Raw genomic sequence first — 17,853 nt, forward strand, 5'->3', positions numbered from 1 at the left:
TCTCCCACAAAATCTTCTCTAGCAAGAATTGAAGAATGTAAGGAATCTGGTAGTAGTTCTAAAGGTACATCCTCCAAGGGACTTAATAAGGGGTAAATTCTTATGTGGAAAAAGTAAATGCTGGTAAGAGTTTGCATTCAAGGAGTAAAACCCCTAACTTTTCAAACCCTGCAACCCATGCTTTCTAAGTTCCCTAACAGGTCAACATGATGGCTTGATGAAATTCCCTTGGTTGCATTTGACAACGTGGCACATAGTGCCAATGAATTAGAAACTTGACCACTACATTCTTCTTGCATTGGCTCATCCAAAATACCTACGGTTTCTTCTTTCATAGGGTTTACATTATATTGAATACTTTTCAATTGAGGGGACATAAATATGGGCATGTGATCTATTGGACCAGGCCATATTTGCTATCCCTCCACTAGATCATTGAAGAAGTCCACAACTTCATCCTCCATTCACCATAAAAGACCTGTTCCTGCAAAAATCCCTAAACCCTCAACAGATCATTGTACTCCTAGACAATATTGATTCTACAACACATCAATTTTTAAAATGTTCTCTCTCTCTATCTCACTCTCTCTTTATTTAATGATGTAATCTAATTGTTCTACATTTTGGCCTTTTCGTAAGAATCTGATGACACAATTCTTTACAAGATTGCAATTTCGCCTGTTTACATTGCAATTTTCAATGCATAAATGCATTTGGTGCCTTGAAATTCTTGGGGCACTCAAATTGTGTAGACTATATAGCTCTAACAAATCTTTGCTGAATATTAAACAAAATTGCTTAAAAAAATAAATAAAATTTAGGATACACGTACTATGTTTGATGCCAACAATATATTACTACGTTTTATTTAATTGATGCCAACACCAACTTAGATTAATCTTAACTTTAGATCTATCAAGTGTTGGGAGGGATCAAATCTTGTGAGGTGCAAACCTTTCCGCAAGTTTTGCACTAAAAAGAGAGGTTAGCATTTGGAGAGATTTAATCCTCTAATAAATTTGGAATTAAGATAATCTACACTAATTTAATATATACCTAATTTCTTATATATAATATTGAGATAATCTACCCTAATTTAATATGTACCCCATTTCTTTTATATATATATATATATTTTCTTTTTGTGTAATTTTATTATGTAAAAATAAAGTCAAATATATTTGGGCAAAATAAAAACAGGTGAATTCCAAACACCAATCTCTAGAAAGAGTTGGGCACCGTTTGAAAACTTTTGGCACGGGATAAAATAATGATATACCCCGCGCTCTTAGATATCGACACACTGGGTTTTACTTTGTGAGTGTAGGCATATCCCGGCAACAAGACAGGCAGAAATCGGAAGCAGCACGAAGGGCCGGCCAATTTCAGGCTTTCTTATTTCCTTTTGGCACCCACAATGTAAGGCAAGATTTTGGCAGCGCGTGGGCAGAGCAAAATAAGGTATGGAGGGACCGTGAATTGTATATTGTTTAATGTCTGATTAAACAATAATTTTAATTTCGGGTGAGTGAGATGGGATAGTTGCGTTCTGTGGCGAGGTGGTAAAACGCCAATAAAACTTGAACAAACGATTCAATCGTGAAATAGATTGGTCAGTGCGCTACATTCTGCTTAAATTTTCTGATTTTCATCTTTCAAACTTACAATCAATTTATTTTTCGCTCGCCCGCGATCGCATCTCATAATGCCCCTTGCCGTCCTGTTGTCGTTTTTCTCTGTTCTGAGCTTGGTGTCTTACAATCTACAGACTTCACCAGTTGATTTATGAGTATACCAATCCACCCCAGCAGAATAGATGAGTTAACCCAAAATATAGGCTGAGTCTGTCCTGATTTCTGTCCTGGAATTAAAAAGTGAAGTTAACTCTGAACCAGAACTAAACTCACTTTACTAGTTTTTCTTTTAATAAGAAAGAGCAAAGATTGAAACATATCATGAGGATGAGAAGAATGGCCTCAAAAGATACGGTGGTCTGATTTAAGATCATGCAATGGCCGTGGAAACTTACAACCCTATTTTTCTGAGACACGTCATAAATAATGCCTCTAGCATAATAAACACGAAAAGACGACTAATAATGACACGTGGAAAGACTAGAATTTCAATGTAGTAAATATATTAGCTGAGCCAACAACGAGAGTAAAGCATCAATATATGCACCATAGAAGCATATCAGAATAAGCTACATTTCGTCAGTAGCGTGATTAGCATACGAAGGACAACAGTTAGTGAATTAGGTTTTTAATAAACAGAAATGCCATCAAATGCTAGGATACAAATTGCAGTTAAGTGTTCAGATTGGTTTGTGTTCGTCAAGTCTTAAACATGTAAAAGCCCCTCTAAGTGCCTATATTTTTTCGAACACCAGAAATAACAATTTCTGTCTGAAATCAGAATTAAAACACTGTGGCCTGGACTTAAATTCTGGTCACTCATTGTTCTTATCGATTAAATATCCAGATAGATCTGTGATAACATAGTGTTGACAGGGATAAATGACCTAGCAACAGTTACAAGGGTTCTCTTCGATATGAGGTCCCAATTAGAGCTTACACTGTTTGCGGTAACAGACCCATCCGGATTCTGTACCAGCAACCATGCTTGTTTTGTTGAATGCTGTAAGATATTGGATGATCGTCACAGCCAAGGGGGTATGGAAATTAAAGTAAAACTATCTAATTGTGGAAATAAAACTACGATAAACTAACTAAATGCTGAAAGATAGATAAGGACAGGAAGAAATGAGCAGCTAAACACAATAATAGCTGTATCAAGAAAGTAGGTAGCTGATTTCTTGGCACTGAGATGTTTAACTTATTAGAGAAAACAAAGAATAGTCAGTCTCTGATTTAACAAGTGCTCAATGAAGAAAGCAACAACGATGAATTAGTACCAATGTGAGAAAGAGCTATCTAGTTCACAGAATAGTCCGTTAGCTTACAACAATAAATCTCAAGAAAATCTAACAACAGAATTTAATTGAGAGCATCATCTCAGCGAGAAAAATGAAGTGGTGGAATTAAAAGAAGATATTCCTATTGGTACAAATGAAGAAACTAGGTTTCCCATCAAAAATCAAGAAATAATTGAAGAACAGGGATGTGAAGAAAACCTTGATGTTAGGATAATTGAAGAACCCATCCACCCTTCTCAAAATGAAAGCACAAGTTCAACAAGCTTCTCTCCTTTCCAAGCATTTGAACTTCATGACACATTTGTTAGTGAATTGGAAGAGGAAAATTTAACTAAAGGGCATACTCTTGAAGAGGTTGGGGTCCACAAAGAGCTTGAAACTATTGATGTATTTGTCTAGGTTGATCGGTTTAAATGGGATATGAGCTATGCTAATTTTGATGGTGATCCCATTTATGACACAAACACTAAGAAATTTCAGATTACGAAACTTTGGTTGCATAAAGAACCAAGTTATTCCATAAAGTATGAGCAACCATATCAACTCATGCAAGAGCAGACATGTACATGTGTATAAGGGGTACTTCTGTTGAAATATGTAACTAGGTTTGGTCTTCATAATGACATATGTGATCATGATTTTATGTATTTAATGAAAAAGAGAAAAATAAAATCATTATTGTTATTATTGAGGCATGGGTTTCATGTTCAAGGGAGATTTATTTTTAGGTCAAGCACCCATTCAGTGCTTCTAGGGCTTGTCATTGAGTCTACAAGTCAATTGAGTCATTGTCATGTATGAAAGACCCTTTTGGGCATGTTACATATTGTAAAGAAACTTTATTTGAGTCAAAAGAAAGTCAAAAGACCTTGCAAGACCTCTTCATGGTGCAAAGATCAAGTCGGCCTACATGAAGGGACAAGTCGGCCTAAAGATAGCAATTTGTACCCCCCAAAAGGCTATAATAAGAAGGAACTCGACCTCACTTGAACATACTCTCAAGCAAGTTCGATCTCCACAAGATAGAAGTTGGAAAAGAACAAAAAAGGAGAAGAAGAGCAAGATCGAAGTTTTGGGCCTCTCTCTCTCTCTCGTGTTAGGGTTTTTACAGTTACTGGGCAAGATGAAATTTTGAAGTTGCATCGAAGCTGTGAAGGAAGAGCAAGATCAAAGTTTTGGGCCTCTCTCTCTCTCTCTCGTGTTAGGGTTTTAACAGTTATTGGGCAAGACGAAATTCTGAAGTTGCATCGAAGCTGTGACGCTGCAAGGTCGAAGCTATGAAGCTACTTCTAGGTCGAAGCTGTGAAGCTGCATCAAGGTTGTAGCTGTGAAGCTGCTAGGTCGAAGTTGCAGAAATTGTTGTTGGGTTCGAAGTTGTTGGAGAAATTGCTGGAAGGTCGAAGTTTGTTGCTGGAAGTTGTGTAAGGGAAGCTCATCAAGAAGGAAGGTTGACTTGGTCTTGGAGGGTCTTGGTCAAGGGTCATAGGCCTTGGAATTCGTCAATTGAAGTTCTATAAGAAGAGAAGAATTTTGGTGGGGTTTCCTCTCAGTTGGAGAGGTTTTGGCCCTGGCTAATCGCCTACATCTTGTGTCCTGTTGTCTCATTGTTCTTTATGATTTGGTAGCTATTTGATGATAGAGAACTCTAATTACAATAAAGGAAAGAAGAAGTTAATCAAGTAATATCAAAGTAAGGGAGATCACCTAATCTAGCTGCCCTAGATTTCTCAACATCAAGGAAAGGTACCTTAAAGAAGGATACTCAAGGACCGAAACACAAGAAGATCATTCAGGAAACATCAAGAACATCGAATTATCAAGAAGGGATTCATATGGACCAAACAAATTAAGAAGTATTAAGAAAGACTACTCAAAGCAACAACAAAGAGAAGACCTCAAAACCCTTGCTCACTCAAAGGTAGGGTTCTTCAACTGAAGCATTCTTGGTAAGCTTACAATCTCCATCACAAGGAAAATAAGACCTCGAAGACCCCACATCAACTCAAAGAAGGATTACACATTGAAGCATCTTGAAGTCTCCAATTCAAGGAAGCAAGAGGGCGGCGTTGTCATCATCATCAAGGATTCAAGGAGATCTCCCTTTCTTTGAGTCAAGGATCACTTGTCGAATTGCGAAAAGAAGAAGCTCAAGCTCTATAAGATGAAGATATCAAAGGAAGAAAGAATAGCCTCATACTTCATGAGGGTGTTAGAAATACGAGACCAACTGAAAGAGTTGGGGGAAATCATGTCAGATAGATAAATGACCACTGTGGTACTCAATGCACTATCTAATGAATGGGGAAACTTAGTATCAAGCATTTCTGGAAAGAAGGAAGCCACCTCATTTAGTAAACCATGACTAAGAGAAAAGGAAGGTTTGGAAAATTTGGTCCTCAGAAAAAGAAGTAGAAGGATATGTCAATGATCCAATCCTATGGCTGTCAGGAATATGGGCATCACAAGAAAGATTGTTCAAAATTCAAGAAGGACAACAAAAGGAAAGAAAGAAATGAGGCTCATACCACTGAAGAAGGAGAAGAACTTGATGAGAAGAAATCTAAAGGGATGGATCTTCACTGTTAGGGTTTCTCCAATTCATAGCAAGAAGAAGTAGGAGGTGAAAAGACCTCCACGATGGCAGTCAATATGAAAAACATTATGACGAGATACATCTTAGTAGAGTATGACATCAAACTAGAAGCACACCATTGAAGCAAGAGCTCATGATATCATTAGAAAAGCTTGAAAGAATAGCTCAAGTAGAAGTCTACATGAATGTAACAGACATCATATAAAGGAAGTAGCTCTTGGTAACCTCATTGAAAGCATGTGTAGTGCATATGGTTGAAAGAAAGTCATCTAGCATGATAGAAAGAATTCATCATACATCATCATCATGAGAAAGGAGCTTTTGGAATGTTCACTAGAAGGTTCACCTCTCTTGGAGGAAGCAAGTGTCTCGCTGAGAATTCCACCTTGTATGGGATTCATTTTTTAGAAGGATGATGGTATGGTGACAAAGGAATGCAACATGTCGAGATGGTTGAAGTACTCTCAATCAAGAAAAGGAAGCTACTGAAGGAAGCCTAGATGACCAGAAGAAGGAAAGAGGTGTGTGTGCATGTATTTAATTGAGTCATGTCGTCATATGGTTGCATGGGTAAATGCTTTATCGCATGAGCATGATCAAGGAAAAGGGATCTCCTCCTTTGGAAAGATGCATGAAGGCATGGTTCACATATTGACTAGATGAAATCAACATAATATGTCCTCATATGGAATATCGGGTGGTTGACAAAGATGAAGGAACTATGGATGGAAGTTCTTGGGGAGCTATATGCGAAGAACGAAAGAAGAGATCGTGAAAGATGCAACTATGGAAATCAACGTCCAATGACTAGAAGAATTGGCCATGACATCTCCATAGAGAAGGCATGAAGATCCTGATAAGGTCTGTAAAGAAAAGAGATCCTTGACATTGAAAGTCTTGGAGATGTGCTTATGAATGTGCAGGATGATTGATATTGCAAGCACAATGTCATGATGAAAGGCCATCACAAGAGGTAATCTTGATTTGATGTTCATTTTGGTTTTTGAACAACATTTGGATGGGTTAATGCAGCGCTACCGGAAAAAGAGTTGTAGATGTCACCTACAACTAGCACTCATGTGGTGGGATAGAAGATCCTAAAAGAAACATGACGTGGAAAAGGTAGTTGTATGAAGGAAAGCTAGATGTGGACTAGAAGATCACTTTCCGATGAAGAAAAAGATGACATGATTGGCATTGTTTGTGAAGGAAAGTGATGGATGGTTGATGCCTTACAACAGAAAAGAAAAAAAGATGAAGGCTCCATAATAATGAAGAAGAAATTCATGACCTCGAAAGGAGGATCCCTACAAGCAGCTATAGGTCCCATGATCTCCACCAAACAATAGATAGCTACTGCTGGAAACAAGTCCTTGGTTAAGAGGGAGCTCGGAAGCAAGTCCCTGGTTAAGAGGGAGCTTGGACAAGTCTCGGGATGAGAGGGAACTTGGGCGCATTCCTTTTGTAGGAATGGGTATATCCTCCCTAGTTGAGAGGGAGAGATAGACACATCATTCTTATCTTCACTTTGGGAAGAAAGAATGGAGGATTGGGTAAGCATTTGCCATCCGATACTCTTTGAGGATGTATGTGGTAGGGCATCCAAGATAAGAGTAGTCATAAAGGACTGATATTCTTTGAGGATGTATGTGGTAGGGCATCCAAGATAAGAGTAGTCATAAAGAACCGATATTCTTTGAGGATTGGGAATCCAAGATAAGAATAGTCCTGTAAGGACATACCACGTGAACACCCGGGTGGGGTATGTTCCTTGAGAGACAATGATGATGGTGTCTATAAATCATTGGTCTCGCCAGTATTGTGCTTTGATCTTGTGGAGAGATAGAGCTGTTAGTCAAGGCCTTGCTATGTGACAATGCTGTATGATATGATGCTAAACAGATGGGTTACCAATTTGACTCTTCTTATGAGAATTCTTCAGATTGAGAATGTCCAAGTACCTTGTGTGGATTATGAATACCTCCCTATTTAAGAGGGAGTGTTGAAATATGTAACTAGGTTCGTTCTTCATAATGACATATGTAATCATGATTTTATGTATTTAATGAAAAAGAGAAAAATAAAATTATTATTGTTATTCTTCAGGCATGGGTTTCATGCTTAAGGGAGATTTATTTTTATGTCAAGCACCCTTTGAGTGCTTCTAGGGCTTGTCATTGAGTCTACAAATCAATTGAGTCATTGTCATGTATGAAAGACCCTTTTGGGCATGTTACATATTGTAAAGAAAATTTATTTGAGTCAAAAGAAAGTCAAAAGACCCTCCAAGACCTCGTCATAGTGCAAAGATCAAGTTGGGCTACATGAAGGGACAAGTCGGCCTAAAGATAGCAATTTGTACCCCTCAAAATCCTATAAACAAGAAGGAACTTGACCTCATTTGGACATAGTCTCAAGCAAGTACGATCTCCACAAGATAGAAGCTGGAAAAGGACGAAAAAAGAGAAGAAGAGCAAGATCGAAGTTTTGGGCCTCTCTCTCTCCCTACCATGTTAGGGTTTTTACAATTATTGGGCAAGACGAAGTTCTGAAGCTACATCGAAGCTGTGAGGTCGAAGCTGTGAAGCTACAAGGTCGAAGTTGTGAAGCTGCTGCAAGGTCGAAGCTGCTAGGTTGAAGCTGCTGAAGTTGTTACAAGGTCGAAGCTGCTGAAGTTGTTACAAGGTCGAAGCCGTTGAAGTTGTTACAAGGTCGAAGTTGTGAAGATGCAAGGTCGAAGCTGTGAAGCTACTTTTAGGTCGAAGCTATGAAGCTGCTTTTAGGTCAAAGCTGTGAAGCTACTTCTAGGTCGAAGCTGTGAAGCTGCTTTTAGGTCGAAGCTGTGAAGTTGCTAGGTCGAAGCTGCTGAAGTTGCATCAAGGTCGAAGCTATGAAGCTACTAGGTTGAATTTGCTGACGTTGCTAGATCGAAGTTGTTGGAAGGTTGAAGTTTGTTGCTGGAAGTTATGTAAGGGAAGCTCATCAAGAAGGAAGGTTGACTTGGTATTGGAGGGTCTTGGTCAAGGGTCATAGGTCTTGTAGTTGTAATTTGTCAATTCAATTTCTATAAGAAGAGAAGAATTTTGGTGGGTTTTCATCTCAGTTGGAGAGGTTTTGGCCCTCGCTGATTGCCTACATCTTGTGTCCTGTTGTCTCATTGTTCTTTATGATTTGGTAGCTGTTTGATGATAGAGAACTCTAATTACAATAAAGGAAAGAAGAAGTTAATCAAGTGTTGTAAAAATACATCACAAGTAGTTTACAAAGTAAGAGAAATCACCTAATCTAGTTGCCCTAGATTTCTCAACAACTTCTACATTCAAGCCACAAATGAGACTTTTCAGTAGTGGATAGCTTTGGCACGTGGTTATTGGGTGTACAAAGATCCATTTGACATAAAGGAAATCAACCTTGCAGTAGTGGGCAAACCAAAGCATCTTTAGATTCAAACATACTTCAGAAGCTTCCAACATCCTTCTCTAAAGCGGCTAATAGTAAGTTGTGGGTTTCATAATTTTGATTTTTCTAAATGTCTCATCATTGGTGTTTGTATGTGATTAGGGGTAGCCAGGGAGGATGACAATCTTTATGCAGGTTCTAGTTAGAGCCACTATCAAAACCTCCCTTGCTTACCTATGCAGCGAAAAGCATTGATGAGCGGCCTTGTATACAATGAGAAATATCATTATATTAGCCCTATTGATTTGTGGATTAAAGAAGCTTGTAACAACATAGAGAAACCTTAACTCTTCTTCGATTTCCTTCTGTGTGATGAAGATTCCACCTAGATTTGGTACAAATCACAGAGGAAGTTCTAACATATATCCACTATAGGTTTGACGTTTCATTGTTTTTCTTAGCAACCAAGTACATAGGTGAATTCCATGGTAATGATGAATTAAGATGTTGGTTACATTGGTTATATGATTTTACTCAACACATTTCGTTTCTTTTAGATCAGACTAGGATAGAATTGAATAGCCTCTTAGGCATGAGCATTAAAATCTGTTTAAATATTTTCTTTTCATTTATTGAAATTTCCTTTTAGCATAGTTTCAAATTTTGCTTTTGTGATTTAATTTAATTTAGTGATGTTACTTACATGCTTTTAGTTTAGTTATATATTTTTCACGGTCAAATTTCCTTTTACATTAGTTATGCATTTTGTTTCAGTTAGTTGCTATTTCATTTTGAATTTTTGTTGTCATTGTAAGGGGTCAGACTTCATTCCGACTCTCTCCTAGTATTCTATGCTTATTTTGTGAGCTTGTTTCAGGTGACAGGTGTAAGATATTGGGGTTCTCACATCTTCGCTAGAAGAGCATGTTTCTCGTAGTTGGAGTCAACTATTACCCCTCATGTTAGCAGATGTACATACAAATTTTGCAATATATTTCACCATCATTGTAAGCTGACAATTCAAGCCTTGAAACAACCATGTGAGACCCTGTATTAGGTGTCCTAGACCTTGTGTTTGGTTAGACCATGGTTGGTCCCATTGGGTTCATCTCTGGTTCTTTTTGTCTTGGATAGGATTGGAGGGCCTTGGATGGGTTTACTTGAGGACTCATGGTTTTAGAGGAGCTTGATTATGTAGGAGTGATCACCAGTGTAAGGGCCAGTGCAACCTGTGTTGGGGTGCACCTACGTCTTATCACATGGTTATGTGTTTATTGAGTTTATATGTGGCCTTGACCTTGGTGCATTATCCCTCATATAGTTCTTATACATGGCAGTCTCACACAATCAACTTTTCATGTTTCTCAAGGCGGTTCACGTTTCTTGATGCAAGTGGTCATGGAAGTCAAAATGTCAAGTTGGTCCCAAATTGTACAGTTTGATGGGAGGATGCCACGCGATGTTGAATTTCCCCAAAGAATGAAGGCATTGTCAAGTTAAAATTGGTCAAAGTTGGTCAATGGATACAACAAGTTTTTAGTGGGCATAACAAGAAAAGATCTTGATAGAATTTGACGTGCATTATGTCAAAATTGATCTACAGAAGAAGAGGAACAAAAACCACGTCTTAGTTTCTCCAAAATCCCAAGGGAATTAGAGATCAACCATAAGGGTGTGATGAAGGAAATGATGATGTGGAAACATAGGGCTTAATTTGGTCAAATGAAGCAAGACTTAGATGAAATCAAGTCAAGTTACAACAAACCCAGGTGCTAGAATTGGCAAAATCATTAAGGCATTGGAAATCAAGCAAAAAGGTGGCAAGGTCGAGTTTGCTAGCCATTAAAAGTTAAGTCAACTAGTCGTTAGAGCTTCAAACTAGCCATTTGGGAAGTCAAGTGGAATGTTGGGGCATCTTTGGACCATTCTTCAACTTCCGCATCATTTTCAAAGGGAATGTTGGACCTCAAAATGAAATTTGAGTCAATTCGATCCCTTACTAGGAAAATTCACGAATGTAATTGTAGTATTTTAATAAAATTACTTAGTCTCCATCATGAATGTAATTGTAGTAAACTAGGTCAATTTTTGCATTAGGGTTTCACAATGATTTGGGGTTTTAGGTAGAGACTTCTTAACAACCAATAATTATATTTGATGTAAACAATGTACAGTGTCAAAAAATATAGTACTGGCCAGAAAGAATAACTCAGTTTGATATGCAACAATTCATATAAATTTCAAACTTGAGCTTGACCAAACAATGTACGTATAGATCAATCATAGTTCAGTAGTGTAAATTGGTTCAAAATTTACTTAAGAGTCAATTTTAATCAAATCCTATCAAACTGAGATCAAAACCATAACCCTAACCAGAGTTTTTAACCAATGTTGCTACAACAATTTATTAAAAATTCGAAACTATTCTTTAGTCTCCCCTTTGCTCAAGTTCTGCTATTGCAAAGGCCGCTATTTCCTTTTTTCCTGTCACCGTTTTGTCTCACATCAACTACAGGGGTATAAAAACTGTGCGAGCTTTTACAAGACTTCATTGTCAGATTCATATGCTGATGTTTGTTCATGACATTTCTTGGATGATACATCTCCAGTTTGAACATCATTTTCAGTATTAAGTCACCAAATCTACAATAAACCTAGGGTTCCGCAATATCCACAGAGAGATCGGGTTTCCGTTTCAGAAGTTCGATGTGTAATCACAAAGCTATGTAGATTGGTTATAGGAAATCTGAACTCAATACAAAGCCGAAATATTTATCTTTTCTCAGAATTGGGTCTATTTCAGATGGTTAATTCTTCATAGCGTGAGAACATCAATCTATGATAAAAGACTCTGCTGCTTTGATGCCAACGTAAAAATAATGACCATACACAGAACTTCGTTGTCACTTAATATTAAATCACCAAGCCCTCACTATTTTTTAAGATGCGTCCTGTACCATAATAAGGAAGAACTTCCACAAAATTCGCTATCCAAAACAAAATGTTAGCATTCATAGGATATGCTGCCCAAAACAAAGTATGGTCTCCAAGAATTTGCTGCCTCAGATAGAACTTTTGCCCAGAACAGAGAGGAATATTAAAAGGATGTCAACTAGGGTGGAATCTTTCACCACCGAAATTGACAAAAGAAAAAGATGCTTTGAAATGAATTCAAGCCTCCTCTATTTATAGACTTTCTAAGGGGTTACATCCTTTTTAATCGATTGAGTGAACCTTAATCAAAACCCTAGTTTTGGGTTTTTCCGCCTAGCTGACCCAAAATTTGCCCAACAATGGGTATTTTAGGTGTTTATCCCCTTTATGGAGGACTATATCCTACGGGGATGGATAGGCTAATAAGTCCTCTTTGTCCTCAATTCATAGAGGACATTATAGTCCCCCCTGCTCGAGATTGGTTGCCCTCAAGCAACTGCAAGTTCGGGTGGTGCAAAATCTGCTTTCCTTCCCATGTTGCACCCTCCTTTGGTAATTTCTCCCATCTGATGAGGTATTATGAAATTATGCTTCCCCTTAACTTCTTTTCCTGCACGACCATGATCGTTTCCGGAATCAATTCCAGCTGTCCCTGTTCATCTAAGGTGGTAATTCGACAAAGGTGGTGACTTGCTAACCTACATCCTTCCTGAGGCATGACACATGGAATACATTGTGGATTTTGCTGTCACTCGGTAGCTCTAACTCATATGCCTCTTCGCCCACTCTTCGAAGAATTTTGTATGACCCATAAAACCTCGACTTCAATTTTTCTGCCCCGCTCTTCTTGAGTGTAGATTGCCTATAGGGCTGTAAGCGTAAGAAGACAATATCTCCTACCTCAAAACTGCGTTCTGTGCGATGCTGGTCTGCGTACATCTTCTATCGATTACGAGCAACGTGTATATTCTCCTTGAGTACCTTGAGAATGTCTCGACTCTCCTATATCCAGTCTTTGGCAAGAAGTGCCTTATTGTCTCCAATAATTCTGTCGATGAAGGAGGGTGTATCATATCCATACAGAGCCTTGAAGGGTGTCATCCCAATCAATAAGTGGTAGGTGGTGTTGTAGCAATGCTCCCCAAGGTATAACCACTTAATCCATGCTTTCTGTTGACCTGTTGCATAGTTGCATAGATACCCCTCAATCCACTTATTCACAATTTTTGTTTGACCGTCGGTTTGCGAGTGATAGCTTGTGCTAGGGGTCAATTCAGTTCCCACTAGTCTGAAGAGTTCTTGCCAAAATGCGCCCATAAATTTATTATCGCGATCGCTGAATATATTCTTTGGCAGCCCATGTAGCCTAACAACCTCTTTGAAGAACAGTTCTATTACTTGTTTGGTCGAGTATTTAGCTGCGATGGCAAAGAAGTGTACATATTTAGTCACCTTGTCTACTACTGTTGAGAAATGTAACTAGTTTCAGTCTTCATAATTGTTGTACTCATTTAAATATGTTTCCTATGTAACAAACAAGAAAATAAAAGAAAAGTTATTATTATTAAAGCATAGGTTTCATGCTCATTATTGATTGTCTTATAGGTAAAATCATGATCTTCGTGCTTCTAGGGTTTGTTAGGTCTTAGGATTGATTGTCATGAGTCAACAGAGTCAACATCATGTTTATAAGACCCTTCTAGGCAAAATGAAATTGTAAAAATAATTATTTTTGAGTCTAGAAAGTCTTGGAAGCATCAAAGTACAAGTTGGCCCTTGGAACATCAAGTCGGCCTAAAGGAGGGAATTCGACCCCTTGAGAAGGCTATATAAAGGAGTAGTTCGACCTCATTTGAGACACACTCACACACAAGTTCGATCTATCAAGAAAGAGTTTAATCTAAAGCTGAGAGGAGCAAAAAAAGAGCAAAGGTCTTGGAGAAGGAAGAAGGACGAAATTTCTTGTTTTTGGGCTCTATCTTTCTCACACGTGTGAATATCTAGGGTTTCTAGTGTTGTAGAAGGAGGACGAAATTGCACGTTCGAGTTGCAGTAGGACGAAGTGCAAAATCTTGTAGCCAGAAGAGAGAAAACCCTATAGTGATCTCGTTAACCTTGGGATAATTGTTTTGCTCTAGGAAGGTCTTAGGTGGAGGTTGGATTATGGTTTCTAGAGAAGCTGCAAGGACGAAGTTGTAGGGTCAAAGTTGCTGGACGAGTTGCAATATAGAAGCTGGCAGGTCAAAGTTGTAGTTTGAAGCTAGTTGGTGCAAAATCAAAGGACTTGTTAGAGGGTCGACTTGGTACTTGGAGGAGGAATTGGCCTAGGGTTTGGGTCTTTGTATCTCATTTGAAGCAGATTCTAAGAAGAGGAGTTTCAGGTTTTTCCCCTTGGAGGGGTTTTGCCTTGGCTGAGAGCCTAATACCTGTGTCCTCTATTTTTGCAGTTTATATTCTTGATATTTGTTTGGTGAAAGATCTAACTAAAAGAGCACAAGAAAGCTAACAAGTTCACAAGCTAATATTAAGGTTGAGGAAAATAAGATTAATAGCTGGCACTATAGATTTTCCAACATGGTATCAGAGGTAAAGTGAACAAGGAAGGCAGTTGGAAGGACAGTAGGAGTTACTTGTCAAGGGGAAGGGAAAAGGAAACTCTTAAGAAAAGACTAAAGAAGACTTTGAGAGGGGTTGAAGACTCATTGGTAGGAGACCCAGAAGTAGGGTTTCAACTGAAGAAGATCAAGACTACATCAAGCTCGTATCTAAGGAAGATCTGAGAGAAAGACTTCAAAAAGAGTGTTGAAGATTTATTTGGAAGGAATCTTTGAAGAAGGCATCAAGGATCTTGGAAGTTGTTATTGGAAGAATCCCAAGAGACATCTTTCAAAGACATTGTTGAAGACTCTTCAAGAATCTTGGAGGCATCAAAGAATTTTGAAGAAATCATCAAGGAGAACCTTGATCCCAAGTAAGTAACATATTATTACATCATGCCTGAATCTTTAAGTCATAAGGGTTCTTTCTACAAGGAGAGCAATAAGCTCGTTGGGACATCAAACTATCTAGCATGGAAGAAAAGAATTGGCTTGATACTCACGGAATAAGAACTAATGGAATATGTTACTGGGGAAATTAATGAACCTGAGAAAGATAAGACACAAGAACTATCAAAGTACAAGAAAGAGGAAGTAAGGGCTCAAAGGATCATAGTTGAATCAATTAAGATTCTCTTGTTCCATTTGTTGCAAATTTGAAGACTTCCAAGGCTAGTAAATTTGTACTCAGTAAGTACAACAGGACAAAAGATGTCATTGAGTAACAAGTTCTATAGAATGAAGATGCGACATCCTTTCTCATGGGAGCCTCTCAACTAAGAGACTATTTGCAAGGACTTGGGGAACCAATTACTGATTTTGAAGTAACCATCTGTGTACTAAATGCATTGCCACCAGAATGGAGCAACTTTGCAACAAGTATCTACTTCAAGAAGGATTCAACTCCCTTTGATGAGTTATGGGCACAATGCATGTTAGAAGAATCAAGGGTCAAGGTTAAGGATGATATTAGATTTGATGAGCGATCTCAAGCCTTTCTAGCCCAAGTCAAGAAGCTGAAGAAGGGAAATTTTTGTAAGTCCAAGAAGAAAGACACGTCCAAGGTTCAATGCTTCAAGTGCAATGAATTTGGGCACTATAAGAGGGATTGTCCAAGCCTACAAAACAAGAGAAAGGAAAGGAGTGAAGCTCATGTAGTCGAAGTAGTGGGAGAACCGGAGAAGAAGGAAAAGAAGGAAGAAGTGAATGATCTTTACTACTAAAGAAGGTTTGCTGACTGTCAGGTTCCTTGTAAATATTAATCTTTCTTTTAGGGTAGTATGTTTTGCATAACATCATAGAAAGAAGCATATGATAGTGGCATGTCTATAATTTACATGATTAAGTTGCTTTATAGAGATCATCTAGATAAATGGATAGATAGACCATTTTGCATATTGATCATCTAGGCATTATCTAACATTATGTTTGAGGAAGTCATCTTGCTTAGGTGGATCATCATGATCCTGGAAGAAACATAATTATGAAAGGTTCATGGAAGAAGCACTGTGACAAAGGTTAGTAAACATTACATGTAATGTGGAATCAATACTGGTAAAGGGATGAAAGAATGCAATGGGTCAGGATGCAGGCTCTTTGTGAGATATATGAATAGATAGATGATCGGATGAAAGCATAGGAATGCATGTTGAATATAAAACTTTGGATACGATTCATATGTGTAGAATCTTGTGGAAAGAAAGTGGGTCATAAAGGATGCTTAGGTATATGGATATATGATGCTTGAAAAAGTATAAGATTTGACTTACTTAAGAATATATGAAGAATTTAAGACTTTCTCTAGAATATATATAATAATGATTAACATCTAGTATAGTCTTCGAAAGAAAGGTTGTAACTTGGTAATCAAGTTCGATCCTTGGGCACTCTGATGCATGAAGAAAAAGTCATATGGAGATGGACCATGAGGATGTTGATGGACTGAGAAGGTCATCATGATGAGGTAAGTCTGATTTTTATTATTGTTGGTATTTGGTTAACATATTATTTTGCTACCTTGAAGAATGTTGCAGGAATATATGATGGCATGTTCAACTGTATGGATGAAGGATTTTGAAGGAAGCTCGATATCTAGTACTTGGCAACTGTGAAGTCAAGATATTGACATCTTGGGATTAAAAGGTAGCAGTGTGAGAAGATAACTTGGAGGTCAAAGGAAGATCACTTTCAAGAAGAAGCTATGATCAACTTGAAGTTTGGGAAGGCTCAATGTAATGCCTTCATATCGAAGAAGAAAGTGATGAGCAAGAAGATTGGCCTGGAACTTGTCACAAGATTGAAGAAAGGAGGTGGCTCCATGATACCTTGAAAGAAAGGAAAGCTTAAGGATGCAGAAAGAAAGGAGTTGGGAAGCTATGAAGAACTGGTAGCTGATACTCTTATGAAGACAAGCTGTAAGGCTTGTGATGGTGACTTCCCAAATAGAAAGGAAGTCTAGATCTCCTTTGATTTTGAGAGGGAGTAAAGGAGTCTCCTTGTATAGGAACAAGGTTCTATTCTCAAGACTAAAAGAGAATAGGGATGTCCTTTCTGGTTGAGAGGTAGTGATGTTGGACATCACATGTGCATTCTCATCTTCAGTTGATGAAGAGAGAATGGCAGAGGATTGGATAAGCATTTGTGGTTTCCTTAAGGATATAGTATCCAAGAAGGAAAGGTATTGACACTTTTCGAGGATGGGATAGGTATCCAAGAGAAGAGTGGTTAGAGAGGACCGATATTCTTTGAGGACTCAGGATTGGAGATCCAAGATAAGAATAGTCCTAAAAGGACATACCTTGTAGACATTTGGATGGGGTATGTACCTTGTAGAGGTAGTGCAGTATCACACGTAAAGCCTCCCAGCATAACGCTCTTGATTAAAGTAGAGTTTGTCTAGTTAGACCTTAGGGACAGTTCTAGTCATGATGATGGTGCTTACAGTATGACTTATCAATCCAATTCTTCTTGTGAGAACTCTTCAGTTTGAGATATGATGTCGTACTGTTTGTACGATTATGAATACCTCCCTAGTTAAAAGGGAGTGTTGATAAACGTAACTAGTTTCGGTATTCATAATTGTTGTACTCATTTCAATGTGTCCTATGTAACAAACAGGGAAAGAAAAGAAAAGTTATTATTATTGAAGCATTGGTTTCTCATTATTGATGGTCTTCTAGGTAAAAGCATGTTCTTCGTGCTTCTAGGGTTTGTTAGGTCTTAGGATTTATTGTCATGAATCAAAGGACTCAACATCATGTTTATAAGACCCTTCTGGGCAAAATGAAATTGTAAAAATAATTATTTTTGAGTGTAGAAAGTCCCGGAAGCTCCAAAGTACAAGTCAGCCTTGGAAACATTAAGTTGGCTTAAAGGAGGGAATTCTACCCCTTGAG

General features: G+C 38.1%; 1 protein-coding gene across 3 annotated transcripts in view; it reads left to right on the plus strand.

Annotated features, from left to right (window-relative positions):
- Nucleotides 1-1,226: 1,226 nt before the first annotated feature.
- Nucleotides 1,227-17,853, plus strand: part of LOC149205398 (RING/U-box protein) — a 221,736-nt gene continuing 205,109 nt past the window's right edge. For all 3 annotated transcript variants that reach the window (XM_089395040.1, XM_089395039.1, XM_089395041.1), the window contains exon 1: nt 1,227-1,461. The gene's annotated coding sequence lies outside the window, so the exon portion shown is untranslated. The remainder of the gene's footprint in view (nt 1,462-17,853) is intronic.

This window comes from Pinus tabuliformis, chromosome 1_2 (assembly GCF_031772625.1).
Source record: "Pinus tabuliformis cultivar Carrire ecotype Pingquan chromosome 1_2, CPIR1, whole genome shotgun sequence".
Lineage (NCBI taxonomy): Eukaryota > Viridiplantae > Streptophyta > Pinopsida > Pinales > Pinaceae > Pinus > Pinus tabuliformis.